Genomic DNA, 13,816 nt, shown 5'->3' with positions numbered 1-13,816 from the left:
GATCACTTGCAGGTTGAGACTCGCTTCTTCAAAATATTCATGTATTCCAACCCACAATCATGCATCACAGATTTGAGTTCTTACCAAAAATCTATTTATTGTGAACGGTCACGGAGTCATCACTGTGGAGGAAGGAGGCTGTGTAAATAATGAACAGAGCAGTATTTGCTGCTGACCACTTGAAACACTGCCCATTTTCACACCTAAGCACACCTAGCCAGTGGCGGCAGAAAGTGGGTAGAGACTATGCCCAGAGGACTTTCTCAATGTTGCAAAAGTGCTCTCCAACATTACCCAACAGTCTAAGAATCACTTCATTTGGAGCAGCAGCTTTTATTTGTATTGGATGGAAGTTAAGTGTGATCTCTGCCATATTGTGCAATAATTCAGTCTTGTGCTACGCTTATGTTTCTGCCTACTTACTACCTCATGATGTCATGTCAATTCAACAATGGAGGGATGTAGGCAAGCACACTGAGAACAGAAATAGATCATTAATTCCTTGTCAGTGGCGAACCGATACTGAGACCAAGACACTGCAGCAAGGAGATGAAATAAACCTCTGCTGAATACTGGGCCAAATCCTATTTCCTTATCATTAAGCCAGCAGAAACACTGTGTCCATCCAGCTGACACACACTGAGTGTGACAGGCTCTGAATCATCTGCAGAGGCCCTATATGTAATCTAAACATACTGCACCAGCGTAGGCCTGCTGCTCTTTTTGCCTTCACGGCTTTACCTCAGTTCAGTTTCCAGTAAAGAAGTTTATATGAGGTCAAAGTACAGACAGCAAGGTGGGGACATGGCATCTCAATGAGTGACAGAATAGCAAAGATCAGACTGTGTAAATATTATAAACTAATATAAATGAGCATATATAAACAATCAGTGCCAAAAAACAATTCATGCACCTTCAATGATAACTAGAGTTGGGTCGATTTCCGGTTTTGCCAGTCCGGTCTGGTCTACGAGATTAAACCAATTTGATTTATGTAAAGCGGCTGAACCAGCATTTGTCATTATGTAATGTCACGTTCTGGCAATTTCAAAAGTAGCCCACCACAGTGCTAAATCCAATCAAAGTGCATATGTAATAAGCAATCTGACAGCCTGATGAATATATCATGTTTGTAAATTTACTAATGAAGCAACGAGTGTCATACAGGTCGTGTGTAATTTATTGCCGAGCCGAGCGGGCTGATGAAGGGGGAGAGCGGCATATGCTTGTTTGTTTACTTTTTGGGTTAATATTAGGAGACATAAAACTCAACCAATATGACAACATTTTGGATTTGAAGAAAACAAAATAGCTGTCCTTACTGGCTGCAGGCACTGTTATGAGATAAAATTTCATCTGACACTTCCTTTCTATTTATATCTGATGCTCGCTATGAAAGTGCTACAGTGGACAAGGACCGACTGATTCATGAAGTTGAAATGAGGAATTATTCATATAAAACCTCCTTATTTCACTACAAAATAGTGAACACACATCAGCTGGCTGGAGGGAGATCACCAGGAAGATTAACGTTTCTGCTACGGTAAATGACCCTGAATAATATCAAGCTAGCTTTAGGATACTTGCTGTTGGCTATATTGTTTGTCATTTCCAGTAAATATCACAATATAAAACATGTCTTCTTATTCAAAAAGTAATGTTACAAAGGTAGGTAGATAGCAAGTAGGCTACTCACCTATCGTTTAAATCTTTATGTCTCTGGTCTGATGTTGAGCACAAAGCTGATAGCTACGAGGTTTGTTTATATGAAGTAACAGAAGTGCATATTTAAGGGACTGAGTGTGGACAAAGAGCTCCAGTGTAATGTGATAGTTAGAGACTTTTCTGTTGGGACAGTGTGTCATTACGTTCAACTCAGAATTGATTGCTGAGTCAAATGGGACCCCTGGTAAAATTATGTAAACCGGTCTGGTCAGGTGTTTGGCAGGGTTGGAAATAAACTTTTTTGTCCACCTGCCACTGTGGCTGATGCATTAAAAAAACTACCAGCCACTCAATAGTTTACCATTGTTTCATTGGCGGGTGAGTGAAGCAAATCGAGCAACCACTTGCATATTTTACCAGCATTTGGCTGGTGGCTTGTGCTAATTCCCATACCTGGTGTTTGGCTTAATATCAAATCAGTCTGAAAATTTTCACACCAGCCCAACCCTCCTGACCACACATACACACAACTGAGGTTCATCTGTTTGTGTTGGCCTTTAGTTGGTTCCAGCCTGAGAGGGAGCATGGAGCTGGCAAGACTCCCTGGTGGCATTGGCTGACCCACTTCTGTGCAACTCTATCCCTAATGTGACCCGCTAGAAAGCCAGAGGACACACATGCACAGGCAAACACACGCACACACACACACACAACTGAAACTGCCTGATTACAAACCCAAGAGGACTGAGCGGCAGAACTACTAAATGCTGCTGATGGCTATCTCTCTCCTTCTCATCCCTCTCCGTGTTCTGTTTCTCTCACTTTGTCTGAAGATCAACCATTAGGGCTCTGCTATCTGATCCAGCTAAACTAGCTATCAACATCCGGAGTGAGTTTCTGGAAGGTCTATGCTTAATCTAGGCTGTCAGTTTCAAGTAGAAAAGTCAATATAATCATGCTAAAGGCAAGATAAAGAGCACATCCTTGCTTTCTTCTTTGATTAAAAAATGTATAAATGAGGCCACATGCAAGAAAGGTGCTTCTTTTAACTATCTCCTCTCTAATAGAGGCTCAAAAATACCCCTAAATTCTCTAAAGATATGTAATGATACACATAAAATAGGTATTATATTTTAGAGGCCAATCAGATTGTTGCTGCACTACCACACAAAACCAAGTGACGCAGCATGTGGAGATAAGTTTGAAGTCTGATGTGTGCTGTGATCAGACAACATTATTAAAAACAAAACCCAGTAAACAAAACTCAGTAATCAAATGTCTTACTGACAGCTGATGTTTGTGCAACGTCTTCCTGGAAGATGAGGATTTGATTAAAAAGACAACTTTGAAGTAAACTGACATTTCGCCAGCTGGAATAGATCACACAAGAGGTGTCTCTTGCTCTAGTCTCTCTATGTATCTGTATTAATGAATATCAATTTAATTTCAAGGTCAAGGCTTTTCAAGTCTGATTTAATTTTGGTCTGCAAATTAATCTGTCAATCACCTGATGAATCGATTAATTATCTGGCCTAGAAAATGACTGAAAATAGGGAACATTGCTTATTTTCCCTGAGCCCAAGGTGTTGCCTTGACTACACAAATATTCAAAAGTATTTAATTGGAATAAAAGACTAAAAAAGAAAGAGAGAGGCTGACAATTCATCACATTGGAGAAACTGGTACCAGAGTTTTGCTTGATAAATGACTTGAAGAATAATTGATTCTTTTCTTGCCAGTCAACCAACTGATTAATTGAGCAATTGCTTCAACACTACTTGTATTTCTAACCATTTCTCATCCCTTCACGTCTTAAAGGTACACTTGGTAAGTTTCATAAGAAGTACTTTTATACTTTTAATGTTTGCTGAAACCATCACTACATCCACATAATAGTACATGAGACAGATAGTCTGTGAAAAACATCATCTTCCTCCTCCTCGCAGTGCCTCTAATGGCATTTGCAAGAATCTACCATTGGCTGGAGGAAAAAAATCAAATCAGAGCAGAGGAGTCTCTCATGCAGCTATCAATCACGCAGGCTTTTACGTGTATCCGTTGAATTGGATTCGGCAGTTCAATATGAATATAAGACTATTTCTTCCTCTTTTTTTGGTTCCTTTTTTCTGGGTTCTGTCGGACCTTCAAGGTGACAGTGACATTCACATAACAAATTATAAACAAGCCACATTATCCCTAAAGAGCAATCTGAAATGTGCCACACTGTTTGCCCTCACTGGATACCCCCCAAAAAAGGCAGAGTCTGAATCATATTAAGTTGCTGTGAGCTGTAAATTTGCCATTTCTAGGTCAAAGGCAGAACGGTATCTCGTAGCATGACCAGGCAAAGCCTCTCCTCCTCCAGAAAGCTGCCCCTGTCGCACCCAAACTCACCCCCGATCTAAAATGCCACGTAGGGCTAGTAAATCTAGCAAATGATTCCTCCATTCGGGCAAATTAAAAAATATATACATATAAATAATGTCACTAAAATAATGTCACTAATATAGTATAAAGACCGAATCACAATGTTTATTTACAATAACTTCCAGCTAGAAAACCGCCATGTAAAGTACATAAAATCAAAAAGCGCTGAGCAAACTATGCCTTAATTGAGTAGTTTTAGCCAACTTAAAAAGCTTAATTAAGAATATATCTACAGCCTCTGACTGATGACACCAATCTCTGACTCTCGTGGCCATACAATCATGTCAATCGCTGCTTGTGACTTGCTGTCATATGGTCAAACTAGGTAGAGCTGATCAAATAAGAATCAAGATTCTGTTATTACTTTTCCTATTTCTCACCTCAATTGTTTTCCTAAATATATTTTAGTGCACTTTTTAGCTTTTTAGGTTGTTTTCATTAAGATGCAGTAATGCCATGAGAAGCACCATAAGAAAGTGGAGAAACATGAGTTTTTCACAGATGATCTATCGCATATGCTACTCGTGTCGATAAAATGACAGTTTCAGCAAATATTGTACCTTAATTTAACAACTCCTGCTTTAAGCAGGTTGCAGATTAGTTAAACAACAGAGCAAAAAGCAGAACTACAATAAATCCAGCTCACTGACATTTTCTGTGCTTTGCAGCTAAAAATACTAACCAGCCAGACAAGCACACTGCTCTGTTGCTAATGTCAGGTCTCGGTGACTGTGCAGGCAGAGGCTTGATGTTTCACTGTCTATGTCAGCAATGATATAGTAACAAAGCAGGGTGACCTAAGTTTTGGGGGACATACAGGCTAGTATGAGCTCATCTTGTGTACTAAGTGTGTGTACATGCATGTGTCTGTTTATGTGTATGTGTGTGTTTGCATGTGCGTCTGATCCGGCCATAGTCTGGAAGGAGGAACAATGGCATTCCTGTGCTCTGAGCTCCAGGTGGCTGTGGAAACCCAATCCCAAACCAAGCCTTGCTGGCACACAGAGTGCCGGGAACGCCGAATGCTGCTGCCTCCCTCCGGAGACATGGGCCAGAATAGAGCTATTGTTCCAGACCAGCTCGGAGCAATAAATGCACCACAGCCACCCTCTGTACATAGCACATACACTCACAAATACCAATACACATCAACGGAGTGGATATCAGACATTTTACCTTCAATTTGATTTCATATACTGTGCAGCAAAGCCAAGGGAAAAACAAAAGTCTACAAATATCTGTTTCAGAGAGCCTAATTAAAAACACAAAAAGGTAAAACATCTTGGTTGCATTTGATCACAGGCTTTATAATTGAGTTTTGTACAGATTAAACTAATTGCATTCCAAAGGATATTATTATCATGATTATTACCACCTGTAATACCATTACACGATGGAAACACACACAACCTAATACTTACACGTGCTCTCTATACGAGCTTAAACCACAGTGACGCACCCACACATTTTATCCCTTATACATGTCGAGAGCCCTCATTGAAGTCATTAACTTCTTATAGGCAGAGCCTTATTTCATCGGAATTCAAATACACATAACTCAATTTAGGTCCCGCAGATTGGCCAAAATGTTGCCAATCTTCAAAACTCTCAAATCAAGTATATGTGAGAGTGAGATACATACACAATAGCAGGCACATCTGCTGAGGCCTGAACACACAGTCACCACACAGAGCAGGAAACGCATCATGCCGACTCCACGGCCTTGAAATGAGGAACATGATTCATTTCCTTTCGATGCTGGACAGTCATGGCTACACATAGAGCTGAGTTTAGACATGCAGCTCTGAAGCAAGCAAATATGACACACATACAACCTCGGGGATAAAGAGTAAAGCTTGCCCAGGGCAAGTAAAATGCCATGTAGGGCTAGTAAATCTAGCAAATGATTCCTCCAATCGGGCAAGTGAAAAAATTTTTAAAAAAATAATTTTTAAAAAAATTAATTAAATAAATAATTTAAAAAACATGGAAAACTGACGTTTAACAATGTTGTAAAAAACTCAGATTTCTATGTAATTTTTAGTATACAGCAGGTTAAGTGTGTAAAAAGATGCTCAATCAACAGAGAAATGAATGCAGTCCGTATTCAGAGACTGTGCCTTAAAGTTGTGATGAAGATTAGCTGTGCTTTAGGGCAAAGCTAATGGCGATTATAGCAGACAATAAACAAGTATACTGTAAAGACCGAATCACGATGTTTATTTAAAATAACTTCCAGGTAGAAAACCTTCACGTAATGTACATAAAATCAAAAAGCGTTGAGCACACTATGCAGTAATTGATTCGTTTTAAGCCACCTTGAAAAAAGCTCTGCTTAAAAAACATCTATATCTGTTTATTTATAGACTATATTAAGAATATTTCCATAGCTTCACCTTGCTGTAGGACAGCCCTTACCTACTGGGATTAAAAGCCATTATCTCAAAAACACTAGACTCTATTGAGAAAAACTTGCTGTTCTATTGCTGCCTCCATTAGCTATTATGCAAGGTGAAACAGAGCAAATACTCAAATATTGCGTTTTTTTTTTTTTTTTAGATGACTAAAATTTTGCTGCGTCCCCATTCACTGCAGTATGCAGTTTAGCTTCCATGCTGGTATGTTTGGTTTATCAAAGATGCTAGCAAATCAACACAGTTCATAAAATAAGCACAACAGAAACCTCAGATGGGTCCGACCACTGTATTCAACAACTATATCTTCATATGTTACAGTTAACATTGAAAATGAGAACAGAAATAAACAAGTTTGCTGAATGTACATATTTCCCCAATCTAAAACAATAACCAGTTTTCTACCTTGGAAATGACTTTTGTTGTGGGCACGACATCACAGTGATTCCCTCTTTAAAGCCCCTTTCCCAGTTTAAAAAATCCTGCTAACATCTGGCTTTTTTTAATGCAATGCGAAAGGTTATACTTGGCATTCACACCCCTGTCAAAGACTCTGCAGTAGTCATGGGTATTAATCAGCTCCTGCTCTGATCGACAGTAATGGAAACACAACACCCACATGAATTTGCTGATTTTAGCCCCTTAACCGGCAAGATGCAATGACATGTTACCACAAAATACTCTCTGTCTCCGGCCACGCAGCGCTCAAACGTCGATCCAAATTAGTATGCACCAAGTTTAAGAGAGACTGAATAAGTACAAGATATATAAAAAGACAAGGATTACCTGAGTTTAAAAAAAAACCTGTGTACACATGTTCATTTTGGTGGAAAAGGGGTATAAAGATAGAAAGTGACGCTACAGTGCTATTAGATTCCCGGGATGCAATGACAATGCAGAGATGTTAGGAGCTCAAATGTGAAATGCTCGGAAACACTGACCAGACTGGGCTTTTTCCGAAGGAGACATGCGATAAAACAGAGCGTTTCAGACCGAGAATGAATACAGGTATATTCAGGCAGATGGTATGAGGAAACAATGTGTTTTTTCGAGGTTAAAGCATGCAAACATGTTCTAGTAGAAACCCAAAATACGAGTACAAACCTGAAAATGAGCATGATATGAGACCTTTAAACTCTGAACCCAAATCAGGAAAAATGCTTGTGCTGACAACCTGCAAGTCACAAGTACTATTCACATTTCAAGGCAGCATGCACAAGTTAGTACCTCCTCTGAGCAGTGTAGCTGCACCACACAGATATTCCTATTCAAAATGTGATCAAAGCAAACCGTTCATGTTCAGGGATCATGGGACCAATGCTACAGGTAGCACAAGGCTACAGCAGCTTCCCTCCAGCTGCACAGCATATTGTCCTACTGCATACAGACAATGCCACACACACACACACACACACACACACACACACACACACTGTATAAATAATACAAGCTCCTCTTTTCCTTTCCTTTACAAAACATGACAGATTGATTTAGTTGGTTCTCTGACAATTCTACAGCTTCATCTGCTCTGCAGCTGCAGACTTGAAGGATTGATAGTCAAATCATTTTTGTTTTTAAATCTCCTGAGATAATTACAGCATTATCAATGCATGGTCACTCACGCAATGAGTTTCTCTTTCACACATATCAGGCCCCACATGCTTAACCTTTTGAAACCAGGAGGGCTATCACTTTCCTTGTGCTGCTTTCAGATGCCTTTCACAAGTATTTAAACCTTTGAGCCCAGAGTCAATTTCTTTCAAAAAAAACATTGGGAAAAGGCAATGAGAAACTTAGAAATATTTCACAAATTGCAAGGAATTAGTAGATTTAGAAATTTTCTTTTTTTAAAAAAAGCTCCAGAAAAATGTCTAAGATAAAAAGAAAAAAAGCTAGGATAAAACTATTTATTAGACTTCTAACTTAGCCTTACTTATTAATTAGATCATATTATCATGATTGAATTTTTTTAACATGTTACAGAATTATAATTTACAAGCACTTTTTTCCCAGGTCATTTTCTTTGTTTACTTTAACTTTTTTTCAGGTAACTTTCATGCATGGTTTACTAACGTCTTTTTACTAACTTCACTTGTGTTGTTTCTCCTTTATTTGCTCATTGCCTTCTACCCATGACAGAAATCAAGCCAATTTACGTACGTTTCAAATGGTAAAACAAAACCCCTATAAACAGATCTTCTTTTCAGACTGAATTACAAGAAATGTAATTAAGCTCTGCTCAACAGAGGGGGAGGGCCCTAAAAATCTGCAGCCCCTCAAGGAAGGAAAGCTGTTCAATCTAGTTTCCCCCCTCCTCCCTATATGTGTCAGGCTAAGCTACATCATCTGACCTCTATGAGGACACAGGAGACACAACAAGCTCCAAGCAGGGGTTAAACTCCGGGGCTGTGATGCAACACCGAAGCTCAGAAATGTTCGTGAGAAAACTATAAAAGACGTTTACCAGGAAGAGGACATTTGCAGTCAATACAGTGACCATTTTTCTCAACGTTAAGCACGAACAGCTTTTGGGAATTGTACGGTATCTGTCAACTGCCTCAAAAGCCATTTGAATGGACTGTTAGAGTTAGAAAGTTATTTTTTAAAATGGTAGTACTAAATGTGGCTATAATTATCATGTTACATATTTGAAATTATGTAACAGAATTAATATATTTTTAAGCATTTTCCTAGGTCATTTCCTTGTTTTTTTCATCTTTTACTTTTTTAAAAAACTTACTTTCTGTTAATTTTTGTGCAAGTTTGACTAATTTCTTGCTAATTTTTGGGTCGTTTCTTTTTTCAGTGCTCATTATCTTCGTCACATTTTGAAAGAAATCAAGCCAATTTACTCAGGTTTTAAACAGTAAAAAACTCCCTTAAAAAGCTATTTTTTCTTTAATTGGATTACAAGGAATGTGATTAACTGGTGTTGAGGGGGGTATTTTCAAATCTGCAGCCCAAATACACTATACTTGCAACTTTAGCCTAGTGAAGTTGTTTTATTCTAAAATAACTGCAGTATTGATACTGTAAAGTAGTAAAATGGTTACTGAGAAATAAATGAGTTGTCATTATAACCTTTCTAAAATAAAAAAAGTTTAAGGTGGCCTAGACCTTTGCACAGTAGTGTATGTATGTTTTTGTCTCAAATAAACAATATTTTAAAAAAACGAAGTAAATGTGGATTTCTTTACATTCTTAAACAAACAAATTACACATTAAAAGCTCATTAATGCTCACGAGGAAACTAGACAAGACCTTCACCAGGTAGAGGACATTTAAAGTCCACACAGGGACCATTTTCCCAAACTTTAAACATGGACAGCTTAAAAATATATGTGGTTATGTGTTAAGTGTCTCATTTGAATAGACCGTTAGGGAAACTCGCTGCAGTCAAATGCGGCAAAGTGAAAGATAACGTTAACCTGGCCCATTCACGACAAACCGACAGTCAGAGAGTGAAGTATTTACGAGCGTCAATATTACCAACACAAAAAACATCCGTACATTCAAGACACTCGACACCGGCTTTGGAAACAGTAACTGCGGGGTAATTTAGCTGCGAAGTAAAAGTGAAAATGTGTGTTTAACGGTCAGTCGCATCACATCCACCGTTGCTTGGCTGCTTCTGTCAACACTGCCATAGCGCCAGTCCGCTGCTACCAGATACCGTAACTGCCCCCAAAACAAGCCTGACAGTGTGACTCAAAAACAAGATTAAAGCAGTGAATTTGTTAGCTTACCTAGTAGGAGAGGGCACCTCAATCCACGGCGGGCTAGCTAGGAGGAAGAAAACCGACGGTTCAAAGTATCACAGCTAAGTTAGCGGGCTAGCTAGCTTAGCGAGCTAACGATGGGGGGGAGTGTGGTCCTCTCAGTGTGTCGTCGAGACAAACCTCAAAAACCAAGCCGGGGGAGAGGTGTTTATCGCGTTCACTGCGGCCACAAGAGCAACGTCCAGTGTCAAAAGGCGGTGTAAGAAGAGACATCCACGTGGAAAGACCGTGGTTGTGTTTGGGGTCGAGCCGGGAGTAGCGCTATGCGGTGTGTGGTCTCTCTCCGGGCGGACGCGCTGCCTCTGCCTGGCCTGAAGTCCGTCTGACTGAGAGAGAGGAGCTCCGCTGCTGATGTGCGGAGCAAACAGAGGCAGCATCACTGCTCATCCCTCCCTTCACCACCTCAACCCGGAAGAAATACTACATATGACCCCATCCTCTTTAGTCCAAAATACATTACAGATGCAGTCAAGTCAATTTTATTTCACTCTTAGCCTCAGAGGGCTTTACAGCATGCGACATCCCTCTGTCCTTAAACCCTCACATTGACTAAGGAAAAATCCCCCAAAAAAACCTTATAACGTTTTTTTTATGCAATGTGTGCAATACATTTATTTTTGGGCTGTGCAATAACATATCACACTGCTTCTCTTAATATTCCTCTGTTGATTGTATCTACTATAGCACTCTTTTTTTCCTCGTTATTAACTCGTTTATTCACCTTTATTTATATTTTATATACTATTTTATATTTATAGGATTTGTATTTCAAATTTATATAATGTATAGTGTCTAATATTTACATTTTGCGGTCTTGTAAATAATTTCCCTTTCAGGAATGAATAAAGTAGCCTATTTTCTTTTTTACTCTATTCTATCCAAATGCTGCACCATCCATGTAGTCTTTGCCGATGATATTGGCCACACAAATTTGGATTTAACAATATTAATTTAAGCATTGTTTGGTTTATCAAAATTGACAGAACTGACAGAAAAATAAAAATTCTTGTGCCTGTAATTTACCTAACAGTAAGCTAAAATGCAAGGGTAGCCATTCACACAAAACAACCAGAGACACAGAATTATCACAATGAGACACAAAACAACCACAAAGACAAACAAAATGACTACAAACAGACACAAAACAACCAAGAAAGACACAAAATTACCACAATAAGACAGAAAGTCCCTTATAGAGACCCAAAATGACTACAGCACAACCACAAGGACACACAAAAAGACCATTAACAGATGTATAATAACTAAAAAAAAAGGGCAAAACAACTTTAAAGGCCTGAAGTCAGTCTGACTTTGAGAGAGAGAGGAGCTACGCTGCTGATGTGTGGAGCAAAGAGAGGCAGCATCACTGCTCATCCCTCCCTTCACTACCTCAACCCGGAAGAAATACCACATCTAATACCATCCTCTTTTAGTCCAAAAAAAATGTACAAATGCATCCAAAAGCTGCACTGTCCATCAAGGTGGTTTTTGCATGTGATACTGGCTGCACAAATAATTCAACAATATTAATTTATGCATTGTTTTGGTCATTAAGATTGACAGAACATTTGGTAGAAAAAAAATTAAATGATGATAACCTATTAGAATTAGAATATTTAACAGAGATCACACAAATGATCAAGTCAGAATGTAAATGTCAAACTATCAGATAGTATTTTACATTATAGTTATGGACCATACATATATCACTAACAAAAAAACTTGCAGGTTATCTTGTTTGAAACAAGGACAAGTCAAAAGACCACAGAGAGACATGAAAACACCACAAAGAGATTCAAATGTACTGAAAAGAGACATAAATAAACGACAAAAGACACAAGATCACCTCTATGAGAAATGAATTTAGAATTAAGAGATCCAAACAGATGTATAAAGACACAAAACAACCAAAAGAAGAAACAAAAACACCACAAAGAGATATAGAGAAACTGCAAATAGACAAAATAACTACAAAAATGGGAACCAGATAGAGACACAAAGGGCTACAAAGCAACATAAAACAACCAACACAACCAACAATACACAGACATTATTACTACAGAGACACTAAACACAAACAAAAAACAACACAAAGCTTTATGAGACCCAAACAACTACAAAAACATGCAAAAACAACCAAAAAGAGACACAAAACAATTACAAAGTGCTACACAACCAAAGAAAAAAAATTGCCTTAGAGACCTGACTAGAGACCGGACTACAAAAAACACTACAAGGAGACACAAAACAACTAAAAGAGACAAAAAATTACCCCAAAGAGACACAAACAGCACAAAGTCTGTGCTCAGTCCTATGTAGGACGGATTGTGGGGCCCTTTGCATATCTGTGCCCAAGGGCCCATTGTCTCATAATCTGCCCATTTTAAAGGGTAAGATGAATCACATGCGTAACTGTAATGAAATAATTTCATACAAATCCCTCAGTAAGTAAGTAAAGTAAAGTTTCATGTCATTCATCTTTTGCCTGAATAGGCAGGCAGCCTCGTTGGGATCACTAGTGGCTAAAAGAGGTCGTTTATATTGTTTTAACCAAAGAAAGAAAATATGTACCAGCAGCACATGGACCCTCAGGGAAGCTGCTATTGCCCATGGAAAACAAGAATTTCAACACATTCAAAGCAAACAATACTTTGAGTGAAACAACAAGAAACCCAACTGAAGCTTCTCCATCCTTTTTTAAAACTAGAGTTTTGAAGAACTTTTCAAATATTTTACTGCCTATGAAAATGCAAGACATGAAAAGTGGCTCCTGTATCCAACGTCCTTGCCATGTTTTTCTATTTTTAGTAATCCATCTATTTATCCCTTGAACTTATCAGTCTGTATTAATCAAAGCTGCTTCATGTTCCCAAAGTCTTATCAGGTCATTGGATGATACAATCTTGAGTGCAGGAAAGTTTCATATCTGAATTAATTGGGAAACTTCAACACTGATGAAAACTAGAATTACCGCCATGTGGTTGTATCCCTCCATACACCAGTCAAGTTTCCATGTTTCACACAGAAGGTCTATACAATCAGCACATTTTAGAGGTGGACACCCAAAATTTGTGGCATCAATTCAGTATCTGACCAAATGTCTCTCCTTCTGTTCCTGAGTTATGATGTTGAGTAATGGCCAAAAAAGTGTTTTTGCGGAACATTATGATGTCACAGTTGATCTTTGACTTGGATAGAAATGTCAAAACTTAATAATTATATCCGCTTAGACATATGTGTGAAATGTGAGCATTAGAATTCCTTGGCCAAAAAGAGGTTTTATGAGGTCACCTTGACCTTTGACCATCAAATTCTAATCAGTTTAGTCTTGAGTCCAAGTGGATGTTTGCACCAAATTTGAAGGAACTCCTTCAAGACCATCCTCAGATACTGTGGTCACAAAAATGAGACGGATGTAAGGTCACAGTGACCTTGGCCTTTGATCACCAAAATCTAATCAGCTCATCCTTAAGTCTACTCGAACGTTTGTGGCAAATTTGATGAAATTTCCTCAGGGTGAGATGAGATGAC

General features: G+C 38.6%; 1 protein-coding gene across 1 annotated transcript in view; it reads right to left on the bottom strand.

Annotated features, from left to right (window-relative positions):
- galnt1 (UDP-N-acetyl-alpha-D-galactosamine:polypeptide N-acetylgalactosaminyltransferase 1) overlaps positions 1–10,645 on the bottom strand; it is a 65,505-nt gene extending 54,860 nt beyond the window's left edge. Inside the window, exon 1 of the mRNA XM_042489870.1 lies at positions 10,253–10,645. The gene's annotated coding sequence lies outside the window, so the exon portion shown is untranslated. The remainder of the gene's footprint in view (positions 1–10,252) is intronic.
- Positions 10,646–13,816: the final 3,171 nt, after the last annotated feature.

The sequence above is a fragment of the Plectropomus leopardus genome, chromosome 7 (assembly GCF_008729295.1).
Source record: "Plectropomus leopardus isolate mb chromosome 7, YSFRI_Pleo_2.0, whole genome shotgun sequence".
Lineage (NCBI taxonomy): Eukaryota > Metazoa > Chordata > Actinopteri > Perciformes > Serranidae > Plectropomus > Plectropomus leopardus.
This window is presented reverse-complemented; position numbering and strand designations above follow the sequence as displayed.